This window comes from Sphaeramia orbicularis, chromosome 3 (genome assembly GCF_902148855.1).
Source record: "Sphaeramia orbicularis chromosome 3, fSphaOr1.1, whole genome shotgun sequence".
Taxonomy (NCBI): Eukaryota; Metazoa; Chordata; class Actinopteri; order Kurtiformes; family Apogonidae; genus Sphaeramia; species Sphaeramia orbicularis.
In genome coordinates, this window is record NC_043959.1 from 57333359 (window position 1) to 57348929 (window position 15571).

Sequence of the window (15571 nt, forward strand, 5' to 3'; positions counted from 1 at the left end):
CTGAACTCCATTCTTTTCATTTAGTGTCCAGTGCTTCATGTTTTTATCACTTTGTGACTTTCTTTGACTCTAAAAATTGTCTCTTAATGGTTCTCATTATGTCACTTTCTGATTCTTGGGTCAAAAGCCCCATGGTATTAGTTTTCACCAATAGAGTAACTCACTACTCCCTCTAGTGGTCAGATAAATCCGCCAGACCATTGGTGTGGATATATTCAGTTCATATCTCTAATACACCTCTATATACCTCCAATCACAGCCCACGGTCAGATTTTATATGGCTCACAGATTTGGTTTTATAATGTATTATTTATGGCCCGCTCGGAATGTCGAACAGAATAAATAAATCATAGAAGGTTCAAAATACAATTTCTCCTTTCACCTCATGGTGGCAGTACCACTCTAACTCGATCTGGCTCTGTGACCTTGCCGTGAACCTTTCTCGCTAATTTCTAACCATGGCGCCTGTAAATAAAAAAAGGAAAGTTGACAGTGAGGGCCGCCGCTTCCAGGAGAGATGGGAATTACAATATTTTTTCGCTGAAAATCGAGGCAATTGTGTTTGCCTAATTTGTCAAGAGACTGTTGCCTTTTTTAAGGAATTCAATGTAAAGAGACACAACCAGACAAAACATGCTAATGTATACGATAAGCTAATAGGGAGTGAGCGCTCCAAAAAAGTAGAGCAACTCCAAGCTGCTTTAAACTCACAACAGCGAGCCTGTGAGTTAAATGAATCCGTCACCAACGCAAGCTACAAAGTTGCCATGTTAGTTGCCAATAACTGCTGGTGTTATGTACTTGAAGATGTGACACAAAATGTTACTTTCTGAATGATCTTATGAAAGACAAGAGTAAAAGTCCTATGTTTTAAGCTTAAACGTTAACAGACTTTGCATTACTGAGTAATATATGAGTAATGATTACTCATATAAGTCATGTTTAAAATGAACATGGGGTTAAGATTTTTACTTTAAGATACTCCATACAGTTTGTTCTATGTCACAGGTGTCAAACATGCGGCCCGGGGGCCAAATCTGGCCCACCAAAGGGTCCAGTCTGGCCCCTAGAAAGAATTACTGAAATGCAAAAATTCCACTGAAGACAATCATTTTAGTTCAGATTCCACATACAGACCAATTTAATCTCAAGTGGGTCAGATCAGTAAAATACTATCATAATAACCTATAAATGATCACAACTCCAAATTTTTGTCCTTTTAAATGTAAACATTTTCATGTCATTTTACTGTATTTACACTAAAACAAACTAACATTTCACAAAAACACAAATAACCTGAACAAATATGAACATTTTAAAATGTCTGAAGTGTAATTTTAACAATATTCTGCCTGTTATTAAATTTTTTGTGTATTTGTTGATCCACTGTGATCTGTAAGTTGTAATTTACACGTTTAAATAATAAACTGAGACGTAATATTGTCAAAATTGCACTTAGTTTTTTTAAGAAATTCCAGTTTGTTCATGTTATTCACATTGTTTTAAAGGATAGTTGGTAGATTTAAATATTTTCAACGCATAATTTTACTTTTTTCGCTCTAAAACATAGAAGTTTGGAGATGACATTATTTATATATTATTATGTTATCATTTTACTGGTTCGGCCCACTTCAGATCAAATTTGGCTTAATGTGGCCCCTGAACTAAAATGAGTTTGACATCCCTGTTCTATGTTACCTGACTCTAGATGTGAAAGAAAGGTAGAATGTTTTCTTTTTTTTATTTGTTCACACCTGAGTGGCTTAGATTTGGTTACATTGCCATTTTAAAAAAAATGATATTGTGACAATGAAAATAAAATTGTTATAGAACAGTGCATTTATATGTAATTTTTACTATTTAAAAAATGTCAGAAAGGACCTATGGACCCCGGTAATCTCCACAATATCAGATCTGGCCCTCTTTATAAAAAAAGTCTGGACACACCTGAATTAACCCATGAATATTACTTACCCTTTATTCTTTTTCTGGTGGGATTCTTACTCATTATGTAGCTATAAGTTCATATCTCTACGATCCAACACACTGGTGTCTTTGGTGTAACTTCTGAACTGCCTAATGAAATGATCAAAGTAGAAACACTACATATAGCCCTTTCAACATCAGACATACAAGGTACTGCCAAAAAAGTAGGCATTCATGCAATCACAATGTAACAAAAAAAAATCACAAGTAAAAAAAAAAAAAAAAAAAAGAGCAGCAGCAAAGGCAGGGTCTAAAGTAGAAGACATGAGTCACATGCTCCTTTTCTCTGTTGTTTCAGGAAAAAAAAATAAAAATATATTAAAGGAGGAAAAAAGAAAAAAAATCAATTATGCCGTTGAATGTGAACTAAGCTGTCAAGCAGCACAGTTAGTTCTTACTTCAAAACATTACAGCAGGTTTCATGACATGGAGAGGGGCTTAATTTAATACATTGTGAAATTCAGAGTAACATTTGTCCCTTATTGCCACATATTCTGCTATTCAGACAAAAACAAATAATCAACAAATTACAATCCTGTCACTGTTTCATTCAGTTAACAAGTTTGACACACCTGCCTATGAGCAAGAGGCATTTTACTGTCATCGCTCCTTTTTAATTCTATGTCATTATCAGGTTTTGATTTCTTGCATTTGGAAATGTTTGTTTTTGTCTTGCGGAGCTGCAGTTTGGTGGTTTTTCTTTGCAAAGCGTGCATCTTAACATTTAAACAGTAATTTTGTAACGCCAGCGAGTTGAGTTATTTACTGTATTGATGTGGGCTGATTCACGCTTTTCATTATTGTTGTGGACTGCAGAGCGAGGTTTTCAAGTGGGTCTATATCAAGGTTCATGGCACTACTTAATAGAGCTTTGCATTTAATAGACTCCTGGACTGCTTGGTTGAGATGTTGCCAGTGCTTTATAGATTTTTTTCCTGTACACAAGGGAGGACAGTCACAGTTCAGCTTGTTGTTGCAAGTATTATAATTTATCCTCAATCAAGATTTACTGTCAGGAGCGTTAAAATATTTTTATTTCACCTGCCAGTTTCTCATAGGTTCCTCTGAATCACTTCAACTTTGAAATACAATCCCCAATGATTCAACACAACAAAATGTACAGATGTTATTTAGCAGAATGTGAATTCCTTTTGCTGTACTGCACAGACACATGAACAACATTTGCTGTAATTTTTATGTGGACTGACATCATGAAAATAGATATGTAGTAGAAAACAAAGTATGGAGACAGACATACACTGTTTCATCCTCTCAATTATGTCTCATTTGGCTCCGGACTTCATCACTGGGACCTAAAATGTTGCCCCTAATGCACCTCTAAAGCAATTACCCCATGCTCTTTGGACTAATGAATATTACTTACTCTTTATCCTTTTTTTCAGTGGGATTCTTCCTTGTTATCTCACTATGAGTCAAAATGATTCAGAATTTGATAAAATCTTGCTCTATAATATAATTTATTATGTAACAGTATTAAATTGTTTTCAAAGAATTAAAATAATGGAATAGCAAGAATCGGAGGTCAAAGACTGTTTTGAATACAACACAGGCTGTTGTAGATAAAAAGGCAGGATTTGTTTTTATAATTAAGAAAGTGTTTACTTCATTTGATATATTTATAATTATTAGAAAGGCAAACTCCAGCATGGCTGCCACATTTGAGCAACACGGCATCCAAAACAAAAGCTGGCTGTATGATTGATTGCCATAATTCTGTAGCGGCACATATGTGCAATATTTTCAATCATCTAAATGTCATTTTTTGCCACTGAAATGTGCAAAGATTTCGCTGCACCTTCTCTGCAACAACAAAATGTGCTTTAAATGCTCTCGTGGGTGATGTTATGAATGAGTAAACAGGAAGAATCACACTTAATGATAAACATTTTTTTTTATCTCCTGCCATTTTACAAACATTATTATTACCTACTGTGAATGCAATATGGGCATGTGTACATAACTTAGTGTGCACATACCGTAACACCAGCGCTACATTCTGTTGATTCAGGAGTTATATTACACAAGTGCCGATTCCTCGACGCTAGTGTGTGAAACTTACATAAATCGCCCTCTCTCTTTAAAGTTCCAACCGCCTCAGTCACTGATGTGTGAATAGAGAGTTTCAGCTCCTCACAAGCTTTGCTACTGGGACATCTAGCATCCAAAAATCAGTCTCTTTTACTACATTATGTTCACCATTGCTTGACTCCGAAACTTGATTCAGCTGCATTTCTACGAGTTGAGTAACGGGGAAGCAGACTGTCAGTAGTGTGGCCAAGTTTTTTGAGTGGAGTGATTTTTTTTCTTCATTATACAGTGACTTGATTGGATAATCACTCTAGGCAATCTGATTTTCAGAGTAAACAAACGGGTTTATGGCTAAATTTACACAGTCCAGCTTGGCATGTGTGAGCTCATATAGTGCCATCTTTGAACACACCCCAAGTCACAAATAATAATTGCAAACTTTCTCATACATACTTTGATTTCTGTTGTATGTCAGGACACCTTTATTTTAAAACAGCATTAACTAAAGTAAATTGGGAATTTTGTCTTAACCTTTTTATTCTGATATACTTAAAGTAAATACTTTTGACAGCACACTGGTGGCTAATGCATTTTCTACATGTTAAGTAATAGTGAAATCTGCACTGCAATCTGGTAAATGTTGTTATGACAAACATATTAAATTTTCCCTGGTTATTTTTTTAACAGCAACTAATGTGTCTTGACTGTAGTCCTTGAGCCTCCTTCTGCTATAGCAGAGATGTAGAGGAAAAGACACCAGAAGAGGGGGGGGGCTGCCATGGAAAGAGACAGAGTGGAAGAGAAGTCAGACAGAGACTGATGGAAGGGAGGTGAATTTACGATAAGTGCCTCTCTGAACAGAGGATGTAAATTGTGATCTGCAATGATACAGCCTTAGTGCCCCTTTGTTTAAGCCGCAGAATCAAACAAGCAAAGACAAAAGAATGAAAATCACTGAGAGGCGAATGTAGCCAGTTTATTTCAATAACGCATAAATCCAGAAAACAAGACTTGAAAATGCTTGTCATGTCTCATAAGCGCGCAATTTTAAGGGTAAAATTCCCCCAGACGCCAAGAAATACCTCTCTGCTTGTGCTACGTCAACCATCATTTGAACAACAATGGAGCAATTTGTATTTAAAAGAATGCAGTCCAACCATGAACGCTGTAACACCATTTCATAGCTCCAATTTGTGATAGTCAGTGTATTCTGTAGAGTTTTTTTTCTTGTGTAGTGATGCATTTTTTTACTACACACTCTAGCAACTTCTGCCTTCTGCCTGCCAAATAATTTCCCACAGTGCTCCTTGTATAGGCATTTCAGCATCCTATTAAACAAGGCATTGTTTCTTTTCTACAGAGTTTGTATATTTTTGCTGCTAAGCAAAGCAGCATTAATCAAAAATAATTAGACTTTATCTCTCCAGACAAGACTGCTCTCTCAGAGAGATGCTTGACCTTCATATGGAATATATATACAGTATACTGTGTGATTCTCATTAAACTCCTAGTTTCCTTCATAAAACCATTTTTCCTCACACATTAGGTTTTGGAGTTCTTCTTAGTTCCTGGCAGACCTATGGCTTCTAACTGTGAATCACTGTACGTGTTGTCCAAACTTTCATTTGTCACAAATCTTCTGTTCAGTTTCAGATTTAAAATCTCTGGAAATATAGTAAATGGATTGCACTGCAGTTATATAGCACATTTTCTACACCTTCATGGTGCCTAAAGCGCTTTACAAAGCCTCACATTCACCCATTCTCACACACACACACACACACACACACACACACACACACACACACACACACACCAGTAGGTGTCTGCTGCCATGCAAGGTGCTGCCAAGCCCTACTGGGAGCAATTTAGGGTTCAGTGTCTTGCTCAAGGACACTTCGACATGTGGACAGTCGGAGCCAGGCTTTGAACCGCCAACCCTTCGGTCATTGGACGACCTGCTCTACTAACTAACCCAGAGCTGCCCCAGAAACATGTCTCTGTCAACAGTAAGAATACATTTTGCAATGTATTTTTAAAGGCAGAAATGTAGAATTCAATCAGAGGTTGCAGACCCTCCCTCTCTTTAGATCATTTCCACAACGCTTCCTCTATAACTCCTATATGTGTACATCTATATACAGTACGTGTGTGTATGTGTGTTCACTCTCCAGCCTCTTTCTAAGGTATGGCTGTTCAATTGCTTATTAACACAAATATCCACAGGCCAATTTCATGGCAGCAACTTAATGCATTTTCACATGCAGTCGTAAAGATGGTCTACTGAAGTTCAAACCAAGCATCAGACTGGAGAAGAAAGGTGATTTCAGTGACTTTGAATGTGCGTGATCTAGTGGGATTTTAATGCACAACCATCTCTAAGGTTTACAGAGAATGGTTTAAAAAAAAAAGAGAAACTATCCAGTGAGCAGCAGTTCTCTGGGTGAAAATGCCTTGTTGATGCCAGAGGTCAGAGATGGATGGGCAGACTGGTTCGAGCTGATAGAAAGCCAACAGGAACTCAAATAACAACTCGTTACAACCAAGGTATGCAGAGGAGCATCTCTGAATGCACAACATGTCAAACCTTGAAGCAGATGGGCTACAGCAGTGGAGGACCACACCAGGTACGACTCCTGTCAGCTAAGAACTCAAAACTGTGGCTTCAAGTCACATGGCTGTACCAAAGTGAGAAAAATAGAAGACTGGCAAAACGGTGCCTGCGCTGATGAGTCTCAGTTTTTGCTGTGATATTTTGATGGTATGATCAGGATTTGTCATAAAAAAACATAAAAGAATGGATCCATCTGGCCTCGTATCAGTCCATATGTTTACATAGACAGCTAGAGTCTGGACTTGACCAGCGCTACATGTAAAGTGTCATGAGATAACCTTTGTTATGATTAGCACTACATAAATAAAATTTGATTTGATTTAATATAATTTGATCCAATCTGATTTGATTTGATCTGATCTGATTTGATTTGAGACAAATTGAGCATCGGTTTAAACACCACCTACCTGCCTATTGCTGCTGTCCATCCCTTTGTTACCACAGTGTACCCATCTTGATGGCGACTGGTGTATAATATTCCCCCACTGTGAGACTTATAAAGGATTATCTTACTTGAGGATTATCTTATTGTACTTCCAGCAAAATATAGATAACAAAGCTCACATCATGTCAAACTGGTTTGTTTAACATGACAGTGAGTTCACCAGGTTTCAATCCACTGGAGCACCTTTGGGATGCGGTGGAACAGGAGATTCACATCATGTTTGAATTCAGAGTCTTTAGTCGTCAGTATGTACTGGACTTGCAACACACAACGAAACTGACACTCAACTAACCCACCACTAGCTGAACACGAAGGAACACCCCACACACTGCAGACTAGGAGCAGTGGGCTGTCATGTCAGGTGCCCAGGGAGAAAATTAGAGGTTAATTGCCTTGCTCAAGGGCATATCAGCCAACAATTTCTCTGCCTGGTCTGGGGAATCAAACCGGTGACCCTTTGGTCACAAACCTCCTCTCCAGCCTTCTGGGCTGCTCATCCATTTCAGTTGCATATCTGTAGCAGTTGAATGATACTAACCTGTAAATAATAAAACCTCATAACCTCTGAGAAGTCCTTCCAGCACCTTGTTGAATCTATGCCGCAAAGAATTAAGGCAGGTTTAACGGCAAATGTGTACCTAAAGTGTCCAGTGAATTTATAAATGAATATGCTCTCAGTTCTGTATCATCCTCTGGATGAGCAAAACATTCATATTGATAGATGTTGTCATGCAGCATATGTGTGACTTTTTATTAAAGCAATAACTGCTTTAATTTCTGACATCTCCTGAGCTGCAATAATGAATACTTTAACAAATATTTGTGAGGACTGATATAATTTCCTCCTACCTCAATATGAGAAAATTGTATCAAATCAACAAATAACATCATCATCTAAAACATTATTATTTGCTCTGAAGCTCAGGTATTGGTATTTATCTCACTCTCGTTTTATACATTATATAGTTCAATATTAGGACGCATACAGCAGAAATTTCAGGAATGAGACAATTTCATTTCCATTGAAACTAACAGGGGATTTGGATGTCTACACTTAGTACTTTTCTGTATGAACTATGTCCTCAAGCTAAAAGGATAAAAGATAGAGTAACTGGCATCGCTGTGACACAGCCCATCGTTACAAAACTGGAGCAAATACACATGTGGTGCTTCAGAGAATTTTTTGCCCCTGGCACCGTGCCATTAAGCACTGACCTAAGACCACTAATCTTTCTGGAAATTTGATACGGACCCTGGCACACTAAGTTCCCTAGGCTGGTGAAAATGGAAAGAAGAAATTCAACAAATGCTCAGTTATACTGCAACAAAGCCGACCAGTGTAGTGTATTTTTTAGGGAGGAAAAAAACAAAAAAGAAAAAAAATTCAATCAAGTTAAATAGTTCAATTTGGCGATTTGACAAACCCATCTTTTCAGGACGGTTAGACGTAGTGTGCACTGCTGGGTGCACTATTGCAGCCATATGGGAAATGGACTGTTAGCAGGCCTGACACCAGCGAAGAAGACGGACAGGTGATATTGCCTGCTGTTCACTTAAGTGGATGAATGGTTGTGTTATGGTTGTTTTAATTTAGAGATCCAGCTGTGGGCTTAATACAAAGAGCCATATTTAATGAAGGAGATGTTTATAAAAAAATTAAAAAAAGTTATCAGCCACATACCCCACATGTCTTGCAAAGGACTTGACTTGCAAAGCAGTTTGTGGTTTTGTGCATTGTGTACATCCCTAATATATAAACATTCAAACTGAAATAAAAGATAAGTGAAGGAGGCTTTTTCCTACAAATGAAATGAAATTAACTTTTAAACTGTTTCCTTTTGTCATGTTGCTATTGTGTTATTTTGTCAAGGCAAGCTTTCTTGCGGACTTCCTGACTCATAGCCTTATTTGCCAAAATACATTTAAAACTAAAGCTAAGGGAAAATGGAATTTACTGGTTTATGTTTACTCAGGGACTCATTCAAGTGCTCCTACAGGTAATACGGAGGCTCAACAGCTACTGTAGCTGTATAAGTAAGCCGTATTTTATGTGTAATATTCCTTTAATGGTTATATGGTGCTTATTTATGCGCAACATACATTTCTGTTTGCTTGTCAACACAGTATGAGGTCACCATGGTTGGATATTATAGGCTTCCATTTGATGAGGCCATATAGTTGCAAACTGCAGGTCTCTGTTCTTATAGTGTTTTCAGATCGGTGGCAGTGCAGACATTAACCTTGAACATAGATGCATCTGTGAGACGATGAGCACCATTCCCTTGTCTGCTGTTAAAATATACCAGTTTTTCTCAAATGTTATGTTCTTAAATTATTTAGCTTGGAAACCATTTTTCGACTCAGAATTAAAGGTATAGTTTTGTTAACTCTCTGTGGGTTGAATGTCATGAAAAGATGTAATAGTCACTCACTTTGGTGACTGTGGAGTTTAATTTGGATATGTATGTTACTGCTAAGAAATGGAAAGTTTATTTTGATCTATGTATTATTGTTATGAAACGGATAGTTTATTTTTGTTTATGACGTATCATTGTCATGGAAAGGACACAGTTTATTTTTTTAATTAATTTATTTATTTTGTTCTTTTATATGGGTATTATTGTTATACAAGGGACAGGGTTTACTTTTTATTTTTTTATTTTTTAAATATATGGGTATTAGTGTTATGAAATGGACAGTTTATTTATTTATTTATTTATTTATTTTTAAATCTGGGTATTATTATCATGAAATGGACAGAGTATATTTTTTGTGTCTTTATATGGGTATTGTTACGAATTGGACATAGTTTATTTTTGTGCATTATTGTTACAGATAGTTTATTTTTGTTTTTTAATATGTGAATTATTGTTATGAAATGGACAGAGTTTATTATTGTTTTTGATATGTGCACTATTACCACTATGAAAAGGACAGAGTTTATTTTTGTTTTTAAATATGTGTATTACTGTCATGAAAAGGACAGAGTTTATTATTGTTTTTGATATGTGCACCGTTACTGCTACAAAAAGGACAGAGTTTACTTTAATGTGAAATGCTGCTGCAAAATGGACAGTCTGTTCTTGATATGTATAGCAATTTTATGTTTTATGCATAGTCAGAATTTTGTCTGATACGTGTTGGATTTTTGAGTTATTTATAAGATCTGACATGAATTTAGGATAGGTGAAGGATGGAGTAAGGGGGTGGGAAATTATAAATTAAACTTCACCCCACTCCTTTTCGAATTGGACTTTCTTTTATATAATCCTTTTGTTGTTTGGTTTTAATGCAATTTCGGGATAAATAAATAAATAAATAAACAATAAACAAACAAACTGTAAGGACTATAATCTCTAAATTTCCTGTTCTAGTACAAATCAAACAGGGCATTTGTATATTTTGGGTCCCTATATTCCCACTCATATTTAATTCATTAAATGTCACAGAGAATTTCCACCAGTGTTAAATGCATCTGTTCATCTGTCTATTTCCAAGTCCTGGTCTAAAAACCATGAAAACTTTTAACCTTGCAGAAATGGTAATGTAAGATGTAAGCTCTGGATAGCAGGGCAGCCGGGTAGGCAGATCCTAAACTTATGGCTGACGTTCTTGTCCCTGAGTTGAAAGTAAACTGCCTAAACTCCTTTCAGTATCCTTCCCAGTGATGCGCCGTCTTTGAGCATGAAAAAGTGATTTCTAAACAGAAAATTGTCTTCTCAGATTCAAAGGGGTTGAACTATCTAGGAAGTGTAGGAAGAACATCTGCTTTGACCTTGTGTGGCATCAAAAAGCCCATAAATATTAAAAAAGTCTGTGTCGGATCCTTTGCCCTCAACAGTGCGAGGAAAGGTCATAGCCCAATCGGGTCTAAATCTGTTTTCTAACACAAAAAATGACACCATGTGTACAGTGTGTAAGGTCTCTTCTTGAGTAATCTTATCACCATCGTTCTGTGCCAAATAACTCTGCACTGCAAACACCCTGACCAGGCAAGTGTGATTTAAAACGACCAAAATTAGGAGAAAAATAGTCTAGTTTGCATGTGCACGCTTTCCCATTAATTATATAGACTGTGGTGGCATAGTCTATTTTATTGCACTAGTTTCTCATAGGGAACCAAAAATACTGGAGTGTGTCTTACTATTAACCATGTAAGAATGTTCATTAATTTCAGGAAGAATTTTGGATGTGAGGATGATGTTACCAAGGTCCAGTTTCATGCTGAATGTGAAGTAGAGCTGACACTTCTCACACCACACATCCATTTTCTCACATAATATGAAAAAAGACTTTATAACTGACAACTTAACAGCGTAAAAAGACAACACTGACAGAACGCAGTACATCTATGTGACGAGACCAAAGCAAGACTGAATGTTAATTACCATGGTTACAGGGATGCTCTGTGTTGGTCTTTATGTGCCTTAATGGTGAAATCTAGTAAAGTAAACAGCCTCTTGTCTCATCCAATCTTATCTTTTCAGTTCAGCAACAAAAGGTTAAAATGAAATGGCTGTTGATTATTATTGATCACTGGATAATTGGTTATATTATTTCGTGAACAGCTGAAGAACCACCAAGAAAAACGATGACCTGCGCAAATGAGAATTTACCCAGACTTCTGATGATATTGTATTTCTTAAAGAAACAGGTTCACATGACAGTTTTTCTCGATTGTTTACACACAAATACTGGTACTTGACACACAATGAACACAACATTTAACCCTCCGGTATCCAGGTGCGCCTTTTAGGCACACTTTGCACTTCATGTTAAAAAACGTCATATTATTTTTCACAATTTAAATAAGGTTAGAATTCAAAAGTTGTTCATTTTTGCATGATCTTTAAAATTCTGGCCACCAACTAAAATTTGCACATTGTAAACAAAAGAAAATTACAAGACTAGCATCTGTCTGCCAAGTGTGCCTAAAACGCACTATTTCTTCCATTATAACCACTGTTTTTGATCCGTAAGCCATTAAGGCATAAATCCTGCTTTTACTGATATCTGGGCTTCATTTGAGAGGTGAGGGTCTAAATTTATTTATTAACCATGTTTTTACTCTGTGACGTCACTTCTACCATATTTGGAAGCGGAAGAAATTGCATGTTTTGTTTCTCATTAGATGGCAGTGTATTTTTCCCTGTTGCCCTCTTCCCTCATGCTCTGAGTGGGTGTTTTTGTGTATGGGGGGGTGAGTTCATGTGCATGTGTGTGCATGTAAATGCACGTGTGCGCGCACATGCGTGGTGTGTACTTTATAAGACTTTTTGGCCTTATGCGCAAAAAAGGCATGAGGCCTTCAAAGTGTAGTGTTGTTCAGTCACTCCATTTCATGTGTAGATTTTTTATAAAAGATCCAAATCCCTGTTCTAGTTTATTCTTATGAACCACACAGTGCACACATGTGCAGACTGCCCCACACACACTAGTATTCACAGCACTGAGGTGGAACACCAGTGGACATTCAGCAGCACTGCAAAAACACATGAACAGAAGCAAAATGTGACTGTGTTTACACACCTGCGGCTGCAGGTGGGTCTGAAGAGGACCAGTTTAGAACAAATGGGCATTTCAGACTTTGTATCCCCTACCTGACATGATGGAACCAGATTTCAGCACGGAGTGGGTTCACGCGGGGGGAGGGGTGTCCTGGGCCGGGCAGGTGCCGTGCGCCTCTCCGCTGTTTTCTCATGGACACCGGGGGGACCGCCGGTGCTCTGAGCCTGATCCAACTTATACCGGCCACGATCAGGAGGTTTTCAGTTTCTGTCTCACTGACGACATTGTTCAGATGACCGTGGACTAGACCAACCTCCAGGGAAAATGCTCCGACCGGACCCCGACCGATAGTGACCCCGCATATGAGTGCGTATTTGGGCCACTTCCTGCCGGTGGGGGTGTACCGCTTCCACCACCAGGAAACCCGCAGGATGTGGGACAAACGGACCGGCCGGTCTGTGTTTGGACCACCATGCCCCTAAAGCCATTCGAACCCATCAACGCCACGATCCGGTTCGGTGACCGGATAAACACCAGCCGCTGCTTCACAGCGCAGCCAGGCCGCAGCCGTGGACAGGTGTGTGCAGGTGGACAGGTGTGTGCAGGTGGACAGGTGTGTGCAGGTGGACAGGTGTGTGCAGGTGGACAGGTGTGTCCTCCCTTATTCAACCGAAGCTATGACACCTGCGTGGTTGAGCAGCTGGTTCCTCACCGGGCCGCTGCTCTTTCCTCTGGTTCGCCCAGTGGGTGTGTCCTCAGTGGGTGTGTCCTCAGTGGGTGTGTCCTCAGTGGGTGTGTCCTCAGTGGGTGTGTCCGGGGGGGCCGCTTCGGTGTGTGCCAAAGCCAGGGGAGGAACAGGCCCGTCCCGGGGACCGAGCACCGGGACCGGCGGTGAACAGTGCGGAGAGAAGAGCCTGATAGTCCCACTGGTGTCCATGAGACACGCCTCCCCCAGACACCAGGGGTAGCACCAACATCTGGGGGGCCCACCCCCACCCCCACCCCGGAGCACAGTGGGTCTAACCCGGGGGCAGGTCTGGTCCACATAGGGGGCATGTGGAGGTTCAGTCTGTGGAGCCTCATGTGACTGCAGCTCCTGGTTTCAATCAACTGCATATTGTGGGTTTTATTGTTGTAGGTATTGTTCCTTGTTGTTGTTATTATTGTTAAATAATTGATCATCGTTTTATTCTTGTAATTCAGATTTTAATATTTTGTACAAGCTTTAGGTGATCCTCTTTGATTTATAGGTGTGTGTTTTACATACACTTGGTGACAGATGCTAGTATTTTAGAACATTTGACCTAGCACCAAAAATAATAATGAAAATTAACCAATGTTGCTGTTAATCATTAACATATGCCAGGCTGCAAAAATCAAATAATATGTGATCAAATTTTTATGTAGTATTTTGAAAAAATATCATATTTTGTGTTTTTTTGCACCAAAAAATGTAGTGACATCATGATCAAAAGAGATCATTTAAAGGGTTAAAAAAAATGTAAAATGAATGATTATTTGATATGTATGATTAGGGCTGACCTTGATTTACAAAAATAAAATCAAATTAGAGCTGAAAAATAAACCAATATAGAATATTTAATAGTTTGATTTATAGGTGTGCCATTTTGGCACACTTGGGGACAGATGCTAGTATTATTGTACATTTGACCTAGCGCTAAAAATAATAATGCAAATTAACCGATGTTGGAGTTAATCATTGACATATGCCAGGATGAAAAAATCAAATAATATGTAATCCACTTTTTATGTAGTATATTGGAAAAAATTAATTTTTTGTGTTTTTTGCATCCAAAAAAATGGTTTGTTTACATTACAAACACGGCATTTAAAGAGTTAAAAAATGTGACAGTTATTGAGTATTTGGTATTTTTATTTACGGCTCAAGTGCTTAGTAAGGGCCTTGCTGGATGGGATACCAGAGGGTTAAGTCATGCACCAACCCCCTGAACCAATTCTGCTAAGCACAATTCCTGCTTTACACTCAAATTGCAGTTCTAAAACACACCATTTTCAGAACACTACACACAATTCTCTGCATTTGGCACAATTTTTATGGAGAAAATGTTTTGTTTTCACAAGAAACACACTGTTACTCAAAATTCTAAAGTTAAATGCCATTCTATGTGCACTGACTAATCACATGGGCAAATACCTGTCACACAGTTTTACAATTAGCAATCAGAGCTTTAGCATAAAAGGGCAACAGGTGAGCTCTTCTGTTTTGGATGTAAACCACTGTATGTACAACTTTGTGTTGGTTTCATATGTACAGTATGTACATTGTTTTTGTGTTTTGTTTTTGTGGGAAAAATAAAATATTACAGAAATTGTTTATTTTATTATACAGTTTTTTTCAGTTGCTTACACACAATTTCAAAGCTCTGTCTGTTTTTCTCAAAGCTCTACACACAAATTCAATTATTGCTCAAATGAAATTCAAAAAGTGCCCTATCTCTTGCAAAATGAAACTCAGTATCATAACATAGTGATCTTTCCTATTGTGGCGTTAACACCACTATGTCCTCCCATAGCACTACCATGGTACTGTCCAAGGATGTCCTTCTCTTTGTAGGGGCAGACCACTACTTTCAGCGACAAAGTAGCTAACTTACGACACATCAACTAATCTGAAATATAAAAATTAATTAATTAATTAATTAATTAATTAATTACTCTGTCTGTTTCCAGCCTGTGTGGACTTTGTCATTTTTGTAAGACAGAGCCAGTTAGCCTAACCCCATTTCGTTTCTACTTTCGATTTACTGCTCTTCACAAATCGTGACGGCACTCAGAAGTAGGTAGGGGTGAGGTACCGGCCGCACGGAATCCACAGCTACCTGGTTTGCAAAACCTCCGGAAGTTTATCTGTTGCACATAGAAACGATCAAACTAAAACTGTCTGAGACCAAGTTAGCCTACACCCTTTTTATAACCTCCGGTGCTTT